General features: G+C 53.9%; 1 protein-coding gene across 1 annotated transcript in view; it reads right to left on the bottom strand.

Moving 5' to 3' along the window:
* CNTFR (ciliary neurotrophic factor receptor) overlaps positions 1-22749 on the bottom strand; it is a 208174-nt gene that overhangs the window by 34952 nt on the left and 150473 nt on the right. The gene's annotated exons all lie outside the window — the stretch shown is intronic.

Below are 22749 nucleotides of genomic sequence, written 5' to 3' on the forward strand. Positions count from 1 at the left end.
ATCTGCAAAACAAACGTCCATCACCCCTTCCGAAGCACTAAACCCATGGCAATAGATTATATATGAAAGGTTAGTCTAGAGCCATAATCTGCAAGGGCTTCTCACAACAATGCAGCTGGATTCAGATGTCAAACCAAAATCCTTAGCACTTAATACCTTCAAAGCCTGTACAAAGAATGGATGTGATGCTGGCCCCAGCGGGGTTATAGGAGATTTGCCTCTGATTTCACTAGCAGCCCCATTAACATACTAATTCCTGCTGCCCTGGGAGAGGGCAGTGGACCTCCCTGCCCAGTAGCACCTATGCCATGCCCCAGCTCTGAGACATTGCAGGAGTTTCCTTCCCACATGGTATTGGCTGCAAGGCTTGGGAGAAGTGATAAATGGGAGAAACGCACCCCGTGCCTCCTTACAGCCAAGGGAACAGAGGTGCAGAGCAGCCAAGGGGTGGCCGCTGAGGATGGAGAGGCTAACAGGATGCCTGATAAATCTCTCAGCCCTGTGTACATCTCCCCATGCGTCCTGGTGAACCTGGGTGCTCAGTCTACCTCTGCCTACAACGTAAGCCTCACCAGGCTGAGCACCCATGGGTGGCTGAGCTGCCCAAGCCCCTGTCCCCCCGCCCAGCCTCAGGCAGACCTGGGAGAGCCCTCGTCACCCGCCCGGCTTCCCTGCAGCCCAAGCAGATGTTCTGGGTCCTGTATTCCGGGACGGATCACAGCATGATTTATTACTGGACGTGACTTCTGGAGTTTGTCAAAGGCACTCGCTCCCCCTCCCCTGACTTTCCCCACTCCCTTCCCATTTTGTTTTACGTTCACTTTGTGGTCTCCCCACCATAGCTTGCAATAAACAGAAACTCATTTCCAGTATAAACAACTGCACACTCTGCCCCAGCGAGCCATACGACCCTGCCTTTCCCGCTCCCCACCCCTGCCTGCTTTTGGTTCTGGGAAAACAGTCTCTTCCTTCTGCTTCTTTTCACCCCCTACACTCCTGGCCCTTTACTTTTTTTTTTTTTTCCTCCCTGAGATTTATAATGTGCCAGCCAGAGCCAGAGTGGTCTATCCCACTCCATGTCACGTACGTGCTATTAAAAGTAACTCTACCAATAGATCTCAGTAAGGAAAGCCACCTGAAATCCCAAAGAGCTGGAGACTGGAGGAAGGCTCTGCCTGAGTTGGGGGTTTATACCCAAGATGGGGATATCGGCCCCAGCACAGCCAAAAGCCTTCCAAGATGCAGGATGCCTCTCAAGGCAAGAAACAGGGTAGGATTTAGAAATCTTGAGTCATAGGCTCAGCTCTTGTGCACCAACGCACAGCGACATGGCTGTGTCCAGTGTTGGAGCGGCTGTCGAGTGGCTATTGGGATAACAGGAGACCCTGTGCTGCTTGTAACCCAGAGGCGTTAGTGCCAATAGCGTTACACAGCGGGGGATGCTAATGGTGTTCCCATGGCGGGTCATGCCTGGGCAGTCACCGGGACTGCCTGCAAGCTGCCTGGGGCTGAAGAGCCCTTTCCCCATATGGCTTTAATGAAATGCCCGCACATTGACCACTTTGCTACAGAACCTGTTTCTGCTCAAATATCCACAAGCTCACGCTTGTTCAATCCAGTGATGCCCTCCGGGGTGCCTTTCCACCGGTGATGGAGGTGTGCAGGGCAGATCCTGCCCTCCCCAAGCCCTGAGCAGGGAGGCATGCCAGTGGGATGAGAGGACAGCCCGATGGGAGCCAAACCTGGGGAGAGACGCTTTGCAAGAAGGCCATGGAGAACTGGATGGATTCACCTCTCTGAGGCACTGGGCTGATGCTCTTAGGGTTGCCTTCGCCTATCTTTAACCACCTGGAAAGCAGTTGGCCAGGCCAAGCAGCCTCTCTCCACTCTTGCTGTGCTCAATGGGGACATAAATCCTCTACATGGGGTACCTGACTGCGTGCAGCATTTTCGTGGCTGTACAGGGAGAGTAGCCAATGCACTTGTGCTAGAAAGCCCCTTAACTTAGCAAACACGATGCCCACCAAATGTCTTTGTCACCCAGGATGGGCATGATGTGCAAAGCCAGGCTGGCTGTGGCTTAGTGGTGTGGATGGTGTGCTTGACCCCACCGTCCTGACCCCCCACCTGCCAGCATGAACCCTGGCAGATAAAGCCAAAGCTGCGCAGATTTAGCCACGAAAAATGGTGAACATTTTTGACACATGGGTGGATTCTCTGCCACTGGAAGTCTTTAAATCAGAGCTGAATGTTTTCCTGGAAGCTCTGCTGCCTTCAAAGAGGGATTCACCCACACCAGTGCCCTGGCAGGGGCCACACAGTAGGGCAGGCAAGAGCAGTGATCCCTCACGTCTCCCTTGCATCCTACATCAGAGGGATGCTGCAGGGGATGCACACGCCTGCCTCTGCCCGTGGCACGAGGACATTGGGGTCAGTCACTTCTCAGTGCTGGGGGACAAGGTTGCTTTTTTTTTGGCAGCAGCTGCTTTGTTGCCTTTTTACTCTCTATTACCCTCTCCCTGGGACAAGCCAGTCCAGGACCACCAGTGGTTAGGTTAGTCCTTTAATTCCAGGCAAGAAGCTGGTCAAAGCAGCCGATGGTTTCATATTTGCTGGGAGATTAAAACTAATAAGGAAATGAGGTGGGTTAGTGGAAATCTGAACCCAAGTGGTTTGGCTGGAGAGTATCCCAGCATTGTAAACCAGCCTCTAAGAGTGCTGGAAATATCCTTATCCCTGCTGCAGATGCTGCCTGACACCAGGCTCACAGTACTGCTGGCTGGGACTCACTGACAGCAGGGCTTGTGCAGCCCCAGACAGCTGGATTTTAGCTGCTTGTGCAGGATCTCTGTTCGTTTTGCCCCATTTGGGGTTTTCCATGCTGAAATGAGAACCTCGAGGGGTCTGCAGAGCACTGGGATGCTTCTGGAGGGCTGTGAAGCACCAGCAGCACTGCACCGGGGGCTCCACACCTCAAGAAGATCGTGTTGGTTTGGAAAATCTGCACACATCATTTATGGGAACATTAAACCTGCATGACTGTCTCTATGCAGAGTCTGAGCGCGGCAGAGACTGCACTACCACAGAAAACCCCACACAAAGCACTGGGAAGCTCCCAGCCACAGCTCCTGGCATCTGCCCACTCTCAGCAGCTATACCAAGCAGGTGGGTCTTCTCTTGGCTTAGAAAGCAGCTGATGCTGATCGTGTCTGTAATGCTCCCAAGACAACCCAGAGGACAGGATCCAGGCTGAATCGGTATCTCCATTCACCCACTCTAATTCATGAATACACTGGATTGAGCCTTGCACTTGATACACGCTGCTTAATGCAAGTATCAGGCTGCAAGCTGTCCCCAGGGAAGCTGTGTCCCCGCAGAGAGAGCTGCTCCATGTGGTTTAAATTCCCTTGAGCAGGAAGGGATTTGGTGACAGAGGTCTAGTAATGAGAAGCCACCTTCGCGCAGCCCGTGCTATCTATGCTGCAGGTCCAGCAGATGGTCTGCCCATCATATTTGATGGGAAAGCTGGAGGGCACGGGAGGTTTCCTCTACAAAATGCCTGATTCCCATGGAAGCACAGTGATCAGGAGGAAACACTCCAAAAAATTCAAGTAGAAAAATCCCTGGAGTGGAGAAACGCTTCTGTTACATGCTGAGAATCATTTTATCTTGACAGATTGGCTATTATCTTGCATCACGTCTCTGTTTGCCGATAGCACGGCACGACACGGCTCCGTATCGTGATGAGGGCAGCTGGTGTTGCAGGTGGCTGTGCCATAGCAGAGGAGTTCCAGCCAGCTCAAGGAACTGTACAGGTCTACCAGATTCCCTAACAACAAATCCATAGCAATGGATTAGCTGTCTATGGAGTTAGCTGGCAGCATTTTATCACCCCTCCATATCCCACTGATATAAGCACTCTTGGTACGAAGGGTGGCCAAGAAACAGCTCTTCTCCTCTCCCATGGATGAGCAGCTGGAGCTGTCCCCAGCTGGCTGGAGCCCCATAGCCTTTGCTTTGTCCACCCAAACTGAGCATCCTCAGCGCAGTTAATCACTGCAAGTGTTGAGGCCGGAGACAGTGGAGGCTGACAAAGCCCAGCACAGTTCGCTGACCCTGGGGAGGAATGCAGCTGACTCACACCATGGGAATCCGACCTCCAACGCGGCCCCGCGCCTGGCTGAGATTATGGATACCCATCTCTCGGCACTGTGGCTCCTGCCAGTACTGCAAATGGTCCAACGTTTGGGGATGGACCCAAACATTTGGGGATGGACCCAAACTTTTGGGGATCACGGTGGGTCTAGCCTCTAACCTCACTGCAGCAACTCTCTTTAGGCATCCTGGTGTGCACCCCACACCTCAGCGCAGTGCCTGCACCCCTGTCCTTGTTCCTGGTCCACTTAGAAGCATGGGCAGCAGTCCTGGCTCTCTCCAGCATGGTATTTGGAGCTAGATAATGCTCCAAGGTACCAGAACTGGAGCTCTGCTGCCTCCGATTCCCCTCCAAGTGACCCACAGGGTCCTGTTAGAGCTGCCGTTATGGTGATTTTTATTTAAATCAATAACTTGCATGTTACCCCTGAAGTGCTTGCTGCTAATAACCTCTCACCCTCCCAGGATATCTTCAGCTGTGGTCAGATTTGCTTTGCTCTGCAGAGAGCTATGGGCCCTCGACACTTCTCCTTTGCAATTCCACCTCTGCCCACACTGCCTGAGAGTGGCTCTGCTTCTACCCTGGGTGCAATTCAACCCCTCCTGTGGTCACAAATACCTTGTGGGACTCCCAGCTGGTATTTAAGTTTCCAGCCACACTGATGGGAGGAGAAAGCCCTGAAAAATCTCATTTCCAAAGACTTTTTTTTTTAACTGCCGGCCCAGGTGGGAATTGCTAAAGCAAATCCCTAAGTGTTTGGGTTGAATAGCACATTTTAGGTCTAGCGCGTGGCTTTTTAATCCTACCTCTGCAACACTCCTTGTTACTATTTGCACAACCTGACCCTGCATTTTCGGCTGGGTGATTGCCTGTGTGTCCCTGGGGAGAGCAGGAGTTTGGCTGGCTGGCATTTCTTAGCACGGAGCATAGAAGAAGTCTGGGTCACTTGGTCACCTTCACCAGCAAAAAGGGGCAGGGGAAACCCCCAGGCACTAGTGAGATCCTGCTAACTGCACAGTGCACAAAGAAACCCCCCGGTTTCCTGAACATCTCTGAGTTTACAAGAATAAATCCTGTCCTGTTGAATCTGAGCAAGTATGAGCACCTTCCTACCAGCTACCCTTCCCTAAATCCCTCCCCAATGGCTTTCCCCAAGGCTGTAAAAGCCAAAACCAGCCGAGGAAAAAGTGAGGCGTAAACCCGTCACCACAATGCCAGACTGGTGTGTTATGGATTTCCCACGTCAAAATAATGGATCAAAACGCGCGCTGCTGCCTGGGCTCCAGAAGGGCACCACTGCTCCTGCCCATGGATTATGTTTGATGAAACTGAGTTAGTAGCGTTTTTATCTGTCAATTAGGAACCATGAAACAGTTATTAAATAGAGTCAGAGCCCTCCTTGCTGCTCTCTTGGGCAGTGCAGGAGACACATAACAGCCTGTAATGAAGCATTAAGCAAGCAGCAGTTTTGTTTCTGATAGGATTGGAAATGATAAGCCAGTGAGGCATGGACAGATGGGGGGAGCAGGTCCCCAGCTCAGTGGCCACATACCCACAAGCTGCTATGAGGAAGGTCAAGACCGAAATTTCTGACCCCTGCCCCAAATAAAGTCTCTGCAGCACTACCATCTCACTGCATATGCTTGCTGGGGCAGAAGTGAGGGTCTGAATTTAATTATCTACTTTTCCCGGTGCAGCTCTGGGTGATTACTGTGGAGCCAGGAGGGCCTTCAGCTGTGTGTGGAGATGTTATCCCAGCCCTGAGGAGAAAAAGGGCTGGTTTGAACAAGTTTTAAGAGATAGGGACTGGTATGTCCATGGCGATGGAGATAATACAGGTGCTATCCAATTCTGGAGGTCATCGTAGTCCAGGGGATGCTGCCACTGCCCTGCCACCACAGACGCGATGCCCTACAGCATCCTTCTGTATGCTGGTGCAGCTTGGGGCTGAAGCTGTCCCCCAGGACAGGCTGGGATGTCTACCTGTTTACTTGCCTTCAAGGGCTTTCTGCCCAGGATTTGGCACACGGCAAGGCCAAACTCTGGGCAGAGGTGTTGTGGTCCTGCAGGGAGGGAGATCCCAGGGAGGCGGACAGCAATGTCCTAGCACGGGAAAGGGCAGAGGTGCCTGGTCCCATTTACCCATCTCCTTCCCACCCCGTGTGTCTCAGGGCTTGGTAAGGCGTTGGTCTACTCTGGCAGCTCTGCCCACACCAGCCCTAGGGTGCCCAGGAGGGTGTTTGCTCACCCACTCACAGTTGTGGACCCATCCCTTCCCCAGCCAAGGCAGGCACACCTGCAGGCAGCTCCTGTTTGAAGCCAAGGAGTCATCCAAATGGGGACAGAGCAAATTGTCCTCCCTACACCTTGTCCCAGTAAACACCAGGGATCTGGCCATGACAAAGGGTTTCACACGTTTGTGGCTGCTTTGCAGCTTGTTCACTTCCAACAGAAACATGACAACAACAGCAGGTTTTTTGCTTCTGGTGATTTTAAATGAAAGGTTTATGAAAAGAGTTTCCATGGCTTTCCCTTTCGGAGGTCCCTCCAATTTCATCAAAAACCTCATCAAACAGAAATAAAATGAGCAAAATCTTGAACCCAATCACCTAGTTCTCTAACTTTCTGATTTACGGAAAATTTTCAGCTGGCTCTGACTGCCAGAGCACTTTTCTGAAGTTGCCAGTGAACAGCAAAACCCATTCATTTCCCCTTTCTAGGCAAAACCCTGAGGAATCTGAAAACTAGTGTTTCCCAGTCCAACAAGGGTACCCGCTAGCTCCTTCTCCAACTGCCAGCCTTCAAGGAGCAGGAGGGAAATGCACCATGGTGTTACGCTGGTTCCTTACAAGCCAACACCATCCACCCCTCTCTTCCCAGGGACTTTGCAGAGTTTTGGTGTTCGCAAGATATTAAGGGATTCCCGGACAAGTTACACCACTACACCACTGTGTCCTGAGCCCTGCCACCACGGCATCCCTGTGGCACAGTATGCAATGCCTGGCCTCGAGGCTAAGCCCTCTCCTTTCCTTCTAGCTGTGCAGAAAGGAGAGGGAGACCTCAGCCCAGCAGAGATCTGAGCTATCCCTGCATGGGAAAATGTAGCTATAGCTAACAAATTGCTTGGGGCTGCAAGGCAATGACAGACAGGTTTCAGCATGGAAGAGGGGAGGGATGCTGGTACCCCAGTGGGTAGGATGCTGGTACCATGGCGGGTAGGATGCTGGGAGAGGAGCACAGAGAGAAGTGATGGGCATGATTCCCAGGGGAAGCAGCCTCCTCCTGCACCCTCTGCCCTGCTGCATGCCCATGCCATGGGCAGGTTGTACCAGCATAAGGCTCTCTAAATGTCACAGACAGATGCAGACTTGTTGGGTATTTATTCACAGAATCACAGAACGGGTTGGGTTGGAACGGACCTTTAAACATCATCCATTTCCAACCCCCCTGCCATGGGCAGGGACAGCTTCCACCAGACCAGGTTGCTCAAAGCCCCATCCAGCCTGGCCTTGAACACTGCCAGCGAGGGGGCAGCCACAGCTTCTCTGGGCAACCTCTTGCAGTGCCTCACCGCCCTCATTGTAAAACATTTCTTCCTTATGTCCAATTTAAATCTACCCTCTCTCAGTATAAAACCATTGCTCTGTGTCCTGTCGCTACCCAGCCATCTCCAATACCTTCACCTTGCCAACATGAAGAAGATGCCTAGGACATGGCTGAAGCAGTTGTGCTGCTTCTCCAACCTGTCTAGGTGAAAGGCACAGAGCTGTATCTGCAGAGACCTGCACACTGAGCCCCTCTGCTCACCTCTGCATTGCAAGCTGCTCCCTTGAGCCACTGCTACCTCAGCCCCCACGCATTGGGATGGGCTGACACCCAGGCCAGGATTTCCATCCCCACACCATGGTGGGCTGCACATGGCTTGTAGGCAGCAGGGGAGGCCAATACCACCCAGGCTGGATTTCATCCCAGCTCCCGCTGTCAGCTTGTGTGCGAGCCCCTGTCATGGTTTGGTATCAGCAGTTCCAGAGTAGATTGGGTGGGCTGTGGAAAGAAAGATGCCGTGGGGACAAGAGAAATGGCAACGCCTGTCTGTTCTGGGTACATGGCAGGAGGTTTCGAGCCCTCTTGCCAGCTTGACTGTGCCTGCAAGGTGGCCAGAAGGGAAGGCCACAGTGGCTTGCTGAAGTGAGGCACATCTTTATCTAGTGCACAACATCAGGACAGGGGGCAAGGAGCAACGCAAATGATTGTCCCCACTCTAGCCTGAGGAGGATGCCAAGTCGGGGCCAAATGCAGCCCCTCAGGGTCCTTACAAAGCACCTACCACCCTCTGCTGCCTAGAGACCTTGGCCTCTGCAGCCCCGCAGCAGCAAGATGCTGCCCTCACTGCACCTCTCCAGCACACAAATAGAGGCCCCAGGCTGTTCCTCAGGGATCAGCCTCTGCTTTCAGAAAGCAGCCGAGTAGCAAAACCAGGCTGCAGCCAGCTGCTGGTGCCAACAGAGCTGCTGAGCCAAGACAGAAAACTTGGATGTCCCCTGCAGGGACACAGATGAGAAGACCTGAGTGGGCTTTCTGCAGAAGTGGTGAAAGGGCTCTTGCAAACACCTCCATCCCAGCATGAGCATCTTCTGGTAGTAAGAGGCACTGCTGCCTGACTGGCTCTTCCACGCCTGCTTCGTAGCAGGGAGGGATTCTGGGTGCGAGGGAAGGGAAGGTGACCAACCCCTCCTCCCACATCTCCCTGGTTTCCCTAAAATTTGCCCAAGAAAAAACTCTCAGGGATTAGCAGCGGCCGGGTCCTGGTGAGAACAGTATTAAGGGATTATGAGATTAGAAATACCATTTATGCCGAGAGGAATAACTTTAATTCTTATCTGATTGTCCACAGATGTCAGCAATCAAAGTGCCTCTTTCATGCAAAGCAGGGAGTGCTGCCCGGAGGGGTAGGTGAATGGACTTGGCCCCCTCCTAGCACTAGAAGAGCCAGCTCCTCCTGATAAGTGCCCTGGATCGTGTCTGGCAGCAGCTGCCAGCATGTTAAGTTTCCTTCGTGGGGAAAAGCTGCCCGGCAGGAGCCCTGTGCTGGGGCTGCATCCACCTCTTGTGTCTCTGCTGGGCTGCCTGCCCTGCACAAGCTCACCTGTGCCTGCTGTGTGCAGGGTGCTGGTGGAGAGCCTGGAGTGGTGGCTTTGCCCACAAGCAATACCAGCCTGAAATCTCACATCTCCAGCTCAGCTGCAAGACCACTACCGCCCATTTGCTACCCTGGACCACCAATCCCTCCTGCCCTGGGCTGTATCCCCCTGTGCAACGTCAGCACTTTCAGACAAGGATGCTATCTGCATGGTGCATGGCATCCACTGAGTGATGCATGGCTCTTCCTGCTCCTGGAGGTGTCAGATGGCTTCAGAAAGAGACAAACTAACCCTGTCTCACCCTAAACTGGTGTGCTGCCCCTCTGCACTCTCAGGACCTGCCTTACGTCCAGTCAGAGGGGCTGGGAGTGATGGGGCTAGGGACAGCATCGCTGGCTCCATGGCACGACTGCTCCCTGGGCCGGCTGAGCGCTTTGTGCCAGCTTGCCTGAGGAAGCAGCTCCTAATGGGGTGGCCTGGGAAGCTCTGCCTGGCCATTAAGGGAGGTAAGTGCTTCTGGGTGCGCTGTGCCAAGCTCCTGTCTGCACACTGGAGGCAGAGGTTTGCGGGCAGCTGCTCCTCTCTCCCTCCCCACCGCCGTCTGATGGCACATTATCTCCATTCAGCTCCTCATCAAAAGCTCTCCGTCAATACCTCCTTCAGAGGAGGGCTGTGGGAGCTTCCTCTCCTTCACGCTAATGTCTCACATGAGTCTTTTCTCCCCATCTCCCTTCTTCCTTCCCTTTCTCAGACGTGAACCATCTCATCCCATTTGCTCTTCTGCCTTCCCTGTGCCTTGCAAATACCCCGGTGCTGAACCATGTCTTAACTCCTCAGGGTGCACAAAAAGCCAAGGCATGAGGGAGCCAGGATGTAGTAGGGTGAAGAGCTGTGCCCCTCCTGAGCTCCACAGGACTGCTGCTAACCCTCCCCTTCCCAGGCACCTTGCTCCAGGGTGCTCGTTCGCAGCTGACCCGAGTGCCTTGATTAACCTCCCTGCCCTGGTCAGAGAAGTTCAGCACTGCAGGGAGCCATAGTTGGCTGAGACATCTGGAAAGCCACCATCGTCCCCATCCCATTACTGTCCCACAGCATCCCTGCACAGGGTTGGACTAACTTAGTTTAGACCCCGCGAGGGCAGCTCTGCCCTTCCCCGTCTCCCTAATTTTGCTCCTTATATACTCCACTCTCCCGCTGTCTTTCAGGCCAGAATATGACCACCAGTTATCTCAGAAGATGCAGAGGATGCGGGGCACGGACTCATCCTAAGCAGGGACATGCAGCATCCTCCGAACGCCCCACAGCCTGCTGTGCTGCAGGTTTGACCTCGCAGCCCTGCTCTGAACCACCAAACACCCAAGTCATATTATCCAACAAAGGAAACAGCCACCGTGAAGCTATATCTGCAAGACATATGCACCTTCCTTAACTCACCGACTTGAAGGCCACAGGAGAAAATTAGTTCATCTCACCTGACCTCCTGAGTTGCACAGGCCATTATGTCCCTTGGTTACTCCTCTATTGAGCCCAATAACTCGTGTTTGACTGAATCATCTTTCACCAAGGCAGCCAGCCTTGCTCTGCAGATAACAAGCAACAGAGGAGCTGCAACTGCTTTTGGCAGTTTGTTCCAATGCTTAATCATTTTTTCTATTAAAAATATGAACCTCATTTCTAATTTGAACGTGGCTGTGCTAAGCTTCCAGTCATTGGCTCTAGTTATGGCTTTGCTTGCTGGTTTAGTACCCAGTTATCTTCTCCGCTCGGAGGTAATTACCAACGGGAGTCAGGGCATCTTTCCAGCTTCTCTTGAAGCCACTGAACAGACTATTTTAAGTCTTTCCCCTTATGGCAGTTTCCCTGCTCCTTCTGCATCCTTCTTTACTTTCCCTGATTTTCCAAAGTCCTTCTCAAATTACTCCTTCTGTAACATCCTGGGATCTGTCTGAAAGCAGGTAAAATTGACTCTTTGTTGTATATATGCAGCAGTTGCCAGAGCTGGCTCAATCTTTGCTCTGAAAGCTCCAGAATGGTCTTTTTGGGCAGTCTGTCCCAATACAAACTCACAGTTTGGGGCATCTCCATCCTGGCATCCTCCTGCAGGAGGTATGTTCTGTGCTCTCTACAATTTTTCCTTTTTTTTTTCATCATAATTAAGTCCTGGAGGTGTGTGGCAGCACAGACCTTGCAGCGCTGCCAGCCCTGGGCAGCTGCTCTTCTTGCCCCAAGTGAGAATCATCCCTGAGGTTTGCTCTGACCCACCAGTTGCCAGGAGAGAGGGAGCGAGGGAAGGGAATGCAGCAAAACGATGCCTGCAATGACTATGTGTCACAGCAGATTTGTAAGCTTTTTAATGCCCATGAAAAAGCCCACCGCTCTTTTTCACTTCTGAACAAAACACTTGGCATCCTCTGTGGGCCGACGCAGCAGCCCCTCCACTGCTACAGCAAAAATCACACTCATGAACGCTGCCTTGGCAGCTAAAAAAAAGAGTGGTGTTTCCCCTCCCGAGTCTGCAGAGGTGATGGGAGCGTTGGTGTGCTTACACTGCTCCAGCAAGGCAAACCTGGTCAGCAAAAGCCGGGTGTCACCACTGGCACTTACAGCAAGGAGCAGCCTGGTGCTCTTGCACAGTCCCCAACCCAGCAGTGTTTCCCACCTTTGCTTTGCATTAATGTGAGTAGCAAGAGTGACCACAGGACCAGCTACCTTCCCTCCATGCTCTCTTCTCCAGGAGGAGTGCAGGGGTCTGATTTTGGACCTTACTTCGCTACTTACGTCCAACGCAGTCAGTCAACTGGAGATACGGGAATTCCCCGCTCCACAGGCTTCACGGCTGTCTCCCTGCTGCAGACTGGGAGCTGCAGCAGGGAGAAGAAGGAAGCAGAAGTAAACCCACACACCGGCCAGCCATGCTCAGACAGCTCTGGCTTGCTTGGTTGGGAAGTGAGAGAAGGAGAAAAGCCGGATGATAGAGGCTGTGCAGAAAGGCAAGCATGTGTTGTGGAGGTTGCCCATGGACGATGCCTCCAGGCCAGCTGCCTGTGAGCTGTCCTGCTCTGTCGTGTGATGCAGAGGCACCCAGTCCTGTGTGACCAGAGTGTGCTGCTCCCCTGGGGTGGGCTGTGAGGGGTAGGAGCCCTGGGGTGGCGGGGTGCAACTCAGCACACCCCCGTTGGGAAGCCATGTCGGGTGAGGAGGGCACTGAACTAACCCATTTAGTTTCTAAGCCCAGTTTTGTGGCTTTGGGAAATCGCTCCCCAGTCTGTGCCTCAGCTTCCCCTTCTGCCTTTTCATTTAGGCTTTGAGCCCCCTGTTTCCCACCGAGATGGGGCTCTTCTCCCTGGCAGAGAGTGGAATGGGAGGTGGCAGCGGCTGCCCTGTGTCCCCAGCACAGCACTGGAGTCTGGGTCCCTGAGTTTTGGTGAGGGCAAGGGACAAACAGGAGGAAGAAGCTGAGGCCAAAGAGCTTTTGCAGAGGGCAGCTGCACTTGGCTGACAACTCAGGGAAGTCAGGCACAGAGGGAAGGCAGAGCAGCTTGGGTCCAAATGCAGAGAGCAGAGACAAATCCAGCACTGGAGGACTGAGCATTAGGAAATCAATCAGGAGCCAGAAATGTGCCCACAACAGCCAGAGATCCTCCATGACAGGACCCTCTCTTTGCAAAGGCACAATCAAACCTGTTGCACGCCACCTTTCAAGCAACAGAGCTGCCTGCCAGGCCAGGCAACCATATCACTGTGCATGTGGGGATGCTGCAGCATGTGAGCAGTGATGCACAGGTATGCATGGGCAGGTCATCGTGCCTCAGACCAACATAGACACACCCGCATGAGCACCCTTCTGCCCAGCTCAGTCCGCACTGTGCTCACACAAATCCTTGTAGAGCAGATGCTTTGGGCTCTCACCTTGCCGCAAGGGTGGCTTTAGAAACATAAACTGCCTTGGGCCCTTCTCTGGGAGGGGTGTGTTTGTTAGGACCTGTGGGCCACGCCATCAGCGTGTCCCCTGCCATCGGAGACAGGGCTTCAGCAAGGCAGCTATTCCCTGGAAAAGTGAACATCACCATGTCAGCTCCTAAGACAACAAGAGATGACGAATGCCAGCCTGTTCACCATACACACAACTTATTTCACAGCTCCCTGGTTCCAGCCTGTCAGAGCCCCCAGTCACTGGCTTAGACCAGTACAGATTACTAAGCATCCAGAAAGCAGCTGAAAGGCAAAAAGCTGCTCACAGCACTCTGCTTTCTTCCCTGAAAGAGAGGACAGGGCACATGCACTTGCAACACATGACAACCCACAACGTGCGAGGCTGCTTCTCGTGGAACATGCACTGAGTTGGGGTGTGCTCAACACAAAGCCACACACACTGTAAGGCTGTGGCAAGGAAAAACATGCACGTTGGAAGCGCTCAGAACAAGGCAGCCCAACACGAGCAAAAATACAGTACCAAGGTCTCAGCTCCAGCTCCTAACCTCCCCACGGTTTCCTGGCGTGGACCCATAAAGTGAAATCCTGGCCTCCAGAGATCGACAGCAGCATCCATCTCCTCTCCCTACACATTGAGCTCAGCCACACAGGACATCAAGCCTCCCCTGTGGACCTGACTCTCATCGAGCCCTGGCTTCATGGTTGCTCTGTCCTCCATGTCTCTCAGTTGGGGCAAACTGCAGCACTGGGGAGCCACTGCTGGTCCCTGCTGCATGAGGTTCTACACAGGTACTGTTGGGATCTGGCTCTTCACATCTCCAGAGCAAGACCAGACTCCCCCACGCTGCTTGGCACAGCAGGTTCTCATTGCTCAGTTGCTTTTGGCGAACACCCTGTACCCCTCTCCCCTGCATCACCAGCAGCCAGGCTGCCCAGCCCGGTACCCTGTGAGCTGACGGGGAGAGGGATGAACGGCCTGCCATTAGCCACATCTGTCTTGGCAGTCTGTGCAGGGCTCCCGTCGATGTAGAGAAGACCATCCTAGAGAGAAAGCAAGCAGCCATCACCCTAGGGATGGTATCATAAACCATTTTAATAAGGCATTTTGCTCCCCCTCCCCACCATCCCAACTCATGCAAACACTGTCTTGTTTAGTTGGCAGCAAATGATAAAGACCCCCAGGGAGCAGAGAAGGGGGAGAAAAGGGACATCTGTTTAGAGCATTTCTACTGCGTGGCTCTCCCAGGCTATTTCTATCTCTTCTTGTCAAAATTTATCAACTGCGTAATTGTTTAAACAGCATTAAAGTGCTTGGAGCAAGAGCAACTGGAAATTGTCCTGCAGTTGCCTCTGGTACTGATGCTGACAGCTTGGGAGGGGACGGGGGAGAGAAGGGATCCATCGGGCATGGGAACCCTCTGACTCCTTTTCCAGGGGGTGAGACACCACCCTGTCCTGTTAATGGGAGGAAAATAATCTCACTTTATTCCCAGTGCCCTTCCCTGCTTTCCAGACCCGAGACTCTCCTCCCTCTCCTCCCCACCCTGACCTGCTGTTAACACACATTTACTCTGCTAAATTATTTACAGCAGACGCACTGGCTCACGAAACCATAGCTAACGACAATGTCTTTCACGCTGAAGTACACTGGCTCCTGCTTTGACCCTGCTGAGCCCTCAGACAGGACCTCACTGCTTGCCTGTGCCCCACCGCAGTTCCCAGCTTCCACTGGCAGTTTCAGAGGGATAGAGAAGCCCTGGGAGCTGGGAGAAGATGAAGATTTGTTGCTGCCTGCCATCTCCGCTTCTTCCAGGTGGGAGGGATGGGGCCACAGAATATCCCCACTGTGGGGTCTTCCTATCCCTCAGGATACTTACCTGGCCTGGGCCAGTGACAGGCAAGAGCTATACCCCATGCTGGTGTCATTGGTGGGGTTTCTTCTCCCAGCACCGCTTGGGAAGCAGACTGTGATTTTCTTTAAGTGCCACAGCCATGCGGAGCTGCGGGTGGAGGAGAAGCAGCATCCACACGTGGAGCATCACGACCCCTTTGCTCTTTGCCCCATGGCTCTGGTGACAGGAGGTGGCTGCATCCCGGCTGGTCTCTCCCCTCCCAGCAGCCTCGAAGCTGATGACCCACCACTGGCAGGTGGCAGGAAGCTCACACCAAATATTTTGACAAGGGGCACTTACGAGAAGCCTAGACAAAATCCTTCCTGGCGCAGAGGCCAGCACAAGCAGAAAGCCAGCGTGTGTCCCCTCTGTTCCCCCTGCCAGGCACAGTCCCAGCCCTCGGTCACTGTCCCCGAGCCAAGGAGGCTTTGTCCTCCTGGCCCCGGGCATCCCTAATTCCCAGCAATTCGGAGCAAGGGTTGTGGGAAGCAGTTTAGACTGCACTTGTGCTTCTTTAGTTACCGGGCTGGTTTTGTCATGTTAAGGAGGATAAACAAACCTCAGGAGAGCTGGAGGATGCTGTGCTGTCATCCACCCGGGGACATGGTGCTGCTGCACGCAGCCTTTGGCATTAGTGCTAGGCAAAGAAAGACAGCGAGTGTTCCCCAGGAAGCTGCCAAGCCCCAAAGCCCTTTCTCCTCTTCTCCTCCAGCCTGGCAGCTGCTGGGACAGGGCAGGGGGGGAACAGCCAGGCTGCCCCCCTGCCCCATTCCATGAGCTGTCCCCATCCCTGCTGTAGGAGGGGATGCACAGGGAGCCTCAGGGCTCATTTCACATGTAGGTCCAAAGCTTAGGACCCCGCCAGGTGCTCACCAAGAGGGTCCTTGCGCCTTGAGCATACTCTCTGATGGATGCTCCCTGGCTCTGTCTGGTCCCTGGCAATCCCAGAACTCCCCTACCTCTGCCTTGGGGGAGTGGGCTGGCAAGGGGGTGGCCACCTTCTCCGCTTCTCAGTGCCCTTATGCCACACAATGACCCTGCCATGACTCAGGCAAAGGGTGAAGCTATGAGCTCTCTATAGCACCCAACCCAGCATGAGCTCATCAGTTGGTGGGGTCAAGTGCGGGGCCACATCCCTTCCAGTACCAGTGGGCACCTGCCATGGAACATGGGACCCTGCACATGTTGGCCACCTCCTGGGCATGCGCTTTCCTTGGGCAGGGGCTCCGTGGGCCACAGCATTAGTGAGGTCAGGACAGAGCCACCGGCACTGTGGTCCCATGCCGCGGCACCTAATAAATGCCACGTGCCGCTCCGCTCGCCTCACTGCCACGCGCTCCTCGCCGCCCCCAGCTCTCCCCATGCAAAGCGGGGGGCCACGAGGATGGGAGAGGGGATATTTTTATTGTTTCTGACACCGGCTGCCCCAGATTATCATATTTTATGTAGTGAGCCAAAGAAGCATCACTCTGCTATGCTGCAGCTGGGCAGGCTGCCCAGCCCGGCAAGGGGAAGGACGGGAGGAACGCAGCGGGGCGCGGGTGCATGCACGCACGGGTGCAAGTGTGTGAATGCGTGCACACGTGGGCCACGGGACATGGCTTCATTCAGCCCTTCCCGTTGGGGCACGGCAGCATGCATCCCACCGGTCGGGGCAGAAAGGTCGCCCGCTGCCTGCAAACATGTTTGTTTTTCTAGTCCAGCTCCTAATTCGATTAGGACTAATTGCATTTGAGAGCGTGGTGGGGGTTTTAGGCAATTTTTTTTTTTTTTTGGCCTTCTCCTTAAAAAGCTGGGATGGCAATACGCATATTGTTACCCAGCATGCCTTTCCAGCTCCCAGCTGGGCCAAGACCCGAAATCTGGGCACAGGCAGCAAAGTTCATCAGTTGAGTTTTCCCAGCCATGAAAAAACAGCTCGGCACGGAAAGGTGGCGATTGGAAAGCCTGCATGCCTTGTTGGAAAAAAGCTGGATTTCGATCCACAAAGTACTCCTGCAATCTGTGTGACCTTGTCTGTAACACTCCCTTTCCATGGCTCTTGAGAACCAGGGGTGATGCTTGGCTGTGAAGTCCCCCAGGGCCATTGCACCTACCCAGCCCTGAGTACCACAGGCATGTGGGGAAAAATCAACCACATCCATACCCCAGCTTTGGGGTGCATCTTGTGATGCGGGAATATCAGCAGCCACATGCTTAATTTTATTAGCTCCAGCTCCGCCACTCATTTGGTCCAGGTTAATGTAGTCCTGCCCCAAACACTGCTTGGGCACAGCCTTGGGGCTGACCTTGCACAGCGCTGTCCCCAAAGGGCAGGAGCACATTTGGAGGGTGAGAGAGATGAATTGCAGGGGCGGGTGCTGCTCCCTGCCAGCTGGCCCTGGTGCCAGGGAACAGTTGCAGTCATGTTTAACTTGCTGCTCTCGAAATAGCCTCGGTTTACACGGCTGCGGGAAGGGATTGGATAAGTTCATAGGGGAAAAATCCATCAAAAGTGCTTTTTAAAAAAAACTAAGCCCTGCGTCACAGATCGCTGGACACGAGCAGGGAAATATCTGCACGCGCTGACCCCGAGCCCCTGCTTGTCCATCAGCAACAGTGCCAGCAGCAGGAGCACTGCCCTGACCAGAAGCACCCTGCTCTGAAGCAGAGGCATCCTCACTGCCAGCCACCAGAGCCAGCCAAACATCTGTTTCCCCAAGCCAGCATGCCCGCAGTGCCATCCTGCAGTTTTTCCCACCAAACCAACCAATGGAAGCAGGCAGGCAGACACCGGTCCCTGGCACTGCCTTCCTCCGCTGTTTAGCCGGTGCCCGTCACAGGATGCTCACACCTGCCCCAGTGCTGCATCCCTCTCCTGGGAAGCTAGAGATGCATGTCTCACATTGAGAGGTTGTTACTTTCTTTGTTTCTTCTTTATTTTGGATGGGTGAAAAAGAAAAAAAAACTATAAAAAAAGAGGCAAACTGCAGTCCAACCCTCCCGTTGCAGCTGGAGCCCAGCTGGGAGGAAAGGGACTTCTAAGGCAGAGAAAAGAGAGGCTCTGATTATTTATTAGTGGCCAATGTTTGATCGCTTGCTAATCAGGCCAGAGAACACACTCGGGCTCTCCCGACCTCCCCACTTACATGTGGTTCCTGTTGCTGTGCCCCTTCCCCCCTCCCTCTCTCTGGTTTTGCTTTGTTTGTGTTTCTGTTAATTTGGTTGTTTTTCCATGTCGTTTTCTGTCAAACCGCATGTTTTTTCCCCTTTCTCTCGCCAGCCACTGCAGTGACAGACATGGAGGAAGGAGGTCAGCCTGGAGCCACGTGCCCTCTGCCAGTCCCTTTCCCACCATCGCCTGGGAGGCAGCGATGCCCATGGGGCAGGGCTGGGGCTAGCACTGGGCTATGAGCCCCTGTGCCACCACTCCACTGCCTGCATCCTGACCTGTGTTCCTGCTGCTGCAGGGGCATTTTGCTGTATTTTCTCTCCCATGCAGACCCCATCCCTGCCTGCACCCCAGCCCACCAAGCAGCAGCCTCGTTAGGCAGCAGGCAGAGCGATGGGGTGAGCAGAACAGCCGGTAGCACTTGCGTATCCCCAAAGCTAGGCAGAGGGGTGAAAGAAGAGGTGCAAACAGGCAGAGCTGCCAGGTCAGGATGGAGATAAGCAGGTTAGAAAGGGACAGAGGGATGGGAGTGGAAGGACAGACGCCCACCCTGGCTGCCTCCCTCCCTCCCCTCTCTGCATACAAGGCCTCCCCGCTCCCATGTGCGCTCTCTGGCTTCTGGCAGCCTTTCCGCCGCGCGTTTCCACTCCTCTCTGGCCCATTAGCAGTATTTTTATAACATTCTGTAATGCACAGAGCCGTGTGCCAAACCTCAAGAGCACATTATTTCCCAACGTCTTTGTTATATCCATCCCTAGGCCCTCCAGCCGCGTGTTTCCAAACGCAGAGCTGCGGCTCGCGGGGGCAGCCGGGAGCCCAGCGACGTGCTCCTGGTACCCGGAGCCTTCCCTTCCTTCCTGCCTGCTCCTGGTTCTCAGCCCTGGGCTCAGGCCAGGGATGCCCAGCATGCAAAAAAGCCTGGCCCCACCACGTGCTGCATCTGGCCATGCTTGGGCATCCACCACTCTCCATGCTGAAGGGCAGGTTATCCACCGGAGATAAACACAGAGCATCCTGGTTGCTCTCCTGTGCTTCACCTCATGCTCAGCTGCCTGAAAAAAGGAGGCAGAGCAACGCACCACTGCTCAAAGTCCCCTGGAAGAGGTTGCCCTGGAAAAGTGCCACCTTTGCCCTTGCTGGTTTGTGCTCAGGATGATCTATGCCCTGGAGAATTGTGAACTGGGACCCTTAGGGAAAAGCAAGCCTGTGGGCCCTTCCTCCTCTCCAAGGCAGGCTCTCCATCTGTGGGTCACCCCACCCCTGGATGCATACTGTCCCCGCTACATGTGCGCTGGTGTCCCCATCTCTGCAGGGTATGAGACAGCCTGGCTCCCCCCAGCCTCTGGTCACATCCCCCATGATGTGGACCTGGGTGTCAAATCCCACCCCAAGGACCAGTTGAGCTGCCTGTGTCCTCCCATTCAACCTCCTGAAGCACATCGATGAGACACCTTCACGTGCTTTGTGCCTTTCACACCAATAAGTAGCATCCTGGCCCCTCTGGTGTGAAAACCACATGCCAGAAATCCCCAGGTTCTCCCACAGCCACTGGCATACCCCACCAGAGATCCCTGGTCTTTGTGGGTCAGAGCCATTACGGAAACCACCACTAGAGTGGTCCAAAGGCTGATGCCGAAGCTCCCCCATCCCTCCCAGCAGCTCCCATTTCAGCACAATCTGATCCCCTTTAGCCATTTCCTAAGCTGTGTTCCAACTCTCATACTAATCCACATTTTCTCTGGTTTAACTCATAATTTCCCATGTGGTATCATAGCAAATACTTCACTGAAGTCAAGACAGATTACATTGACCGCATTTCTGGGCTTAGGAAATCAGTTCCCTTATCAAAGAGAGCTATCACGTTAATCTGGTGTGATATAACCCTGGCAAGTCCCCTTTGTATTTTTTTCACATTTTCCATTTGTCTCCATGTCTTTAATTGCTTGCTCTTCCAAGTGTGCCCTGCAGCCTCGCTATGCTGTGGGGTCAGGCTGTCTGATTGGGATTTTTCCTTCTCTCAAGCACAGGAGACACATCACCTCTCCCCACAGCACTGGGTACCGCCACTGACCTCTCAGCAGCTAATGAGCCTTGCTAATGAACAGGAGATGTCCTCAACTGGGATGAGGTGCTCCCCAAGCCTTCAATGCATCGTTTTCTTTGAAGGTGCATCCACGGCAGAGGACTGTCTCCAGGTTTTATCCTCCTTTCTCTCCCCCAGCCCGCACTGCCCTTGCTCTCAGCATCGCTGCTCAGACCCGGCAGGGTTCATTCGGTATCGAGCTCTGCTGAGTTTACCTTTAATCTACCCCGAAATCTGGCTGCAGAGCCAGCTCCGCTCTTCTCTCATCGTTTGCTCTGTATTTATATAGCTAACCCCTCTTTTCATTTCCTCTGCAAGGTCTCACTCAGCTTGACTCCTGGCAGGTCTCCCTTTATCCTTGTGCTCACTGACCCCCACAACAGAGCTCACTTTGCTAATTGACACCCTTTCCCTGTCCTCACTGCTTCTCCGTTCCCTTCCCACATTCTTCTTGTGGCGGTGTCTGCCCAGGAGCCCCTGCTTCCTCACTTGGGGGCATGCTCCAGGTACCCTAGTTCATTTAGTGAGATCGCCCAGCCCCTTACTCCTGCTGACGTCATCTTTCTTGTTGCCCCAGTAAGAGGGGAAAATGCAGGCACAGTCCTGTTTTCATTTAACTTCCCATGCAATTGAAGCAAAACAAGTCTGAGATCCCTCAGATCCCAGATTTGGAGTCCCAGTGCACTCAGTTGCAGCAGGGATGCTACCACAGGGCCATGCTGCAAACCTCCTGCGAGCTGCCCACCTCCATCTCATCTCCATCTTCATCACTGTGCCCACACCCATGCCCATCTGCATCCCCATCCCCATTGCCATCCCCTCCTGAGATGCTCCTAAACCCACACCTCTGCAGCAGCCCACGCACCTCCAGGGAATCAATCATGCCCCGCAGAGGCAGGAAAGCTGGGGGTGGTGCAGGCAGGGGCTGGGGATGGCAGTGCTGGGAAAAGAAACCTCGCAGAGAACATTAAATTAAAATCTAGGCAATTAAATTAATTACCACTAAAAGCGTCTCACCTGATTAGTTCCTTGCATACTTAATTGTGTTAACGTGGGGCATCCGCTTATTTATTTGTCACCCTTTCTCCTGGGGCTGGTGGCCCCTGCAGTGTCCAACCAGGCTCCTCAGCTGCCCAGTGCTCAGGGGGGCTGTGAGCTTCCAGCAATGGGAACACAGGGTAATAGGAAACAGCAGGATTTGGACTCTAATGCTAAGCAATTCCCACGGGTTCCTGAGCGGATTGACAGGGATTACTATTAGTGAGGTGCTTAGCAGACGAAGAGCCATTGCAAAGTCACAGTGATGCCACAGCTGCAAAGGAGGTGGCTGGAGAGGAGGCTGCAGCCCCCTCCCCGGTCCCCTCATTTCCTCCAGACCTGAGCTGCAGCCCCCCGTGCACTGGCACGGCTTGGGACCTCTCCTCAGATGGGATCTGGCAAGCACGTGCCCAAGCAGAGGAGCTGCACAGCCTCCTCCTGCTGCTGCCTTCCCTGCCTCCGAACTACCTGTGAACACCTCCTCACCCCAACAGCACAGCTGAGAGGTCCCTGACTCACCTGCCAGTGCCCTTGTGTCTGCCATGCTCCCAGCCTCAACACCTACTCGCTGCCGTACCCCCTGCCCTACGCTGACTGCTCCCCCCAGCCTGCTTCTCATGTTGCCTTTCAGCTTCTTCCAGCACCCCCTCCCATCGTCCCATGTGCCAGGATCCCTCCCAGCAGATCCTGAACCATGAGTTGGACACCGTGCAGCTTCCCTGAAACTTAGATTTCTTCGGTCTAACCTACAGGTGGGGTGAGCCCCTTCTGCATGATTTGCAGGGCTTACGCTGGCCGTGGCTGGGCCTCCTGTGACTCTCTGCCCCTGGACCACTGTCCAGAACAGAAATGCCACCCTGGCTCTTATGCAAGGTGCGGAAGATGAGACAAGGAGCAGAGGAAGGCTTTGCCATGTCCTCCAAACCTGGAAATGTACAGCCACCTACACGATGCATCCACAGCCAGTGGGGGTCCCAGCTGGTGCCTCGCAGCATCCTCCACAGCAGTTACCATTCCACACAGCTAGCTATGCCAGCTGGTCCTCCCAGACACCCACCGCTGCTGGTTGCAGACACTGTACTGTGAAACACACACGTTGCTATCAGCTGTACAAACACAGCAGCCCACCAAACACACAGCTGCTATCAGTTCTCAGCATCATGTGAAATACAGCACAACTCTTATCTCCCGCGCTGAGACCCGTGAATCATCACATCTCCCACTTAAGATATGTAAAATGCTGGGAAACATGCAGCTGTCCTCCCACATGTCTGCGCACAAAGGCTCCTGTAAACACAGTGCAACTGCCACCACCTTTTGGCTGCTCCTCTGAAACAACCGTGTTGCAGTAGCCC

Source organism: Leptosomus discolor, chromosome Z, assembly GCF_034619465.1.
Source record: "Leptosomus discolor isolate bLepDis1 chromosome Z, bLepDis1.hap2, whole genome shotgun sequence".
Classification (NCBI taxonomy): Eukaryota; Metazoa; Chordata; class Aves; order Leptosomiformes; family Leptosomidae; genus Leptosomus; species Leptosomus discolor.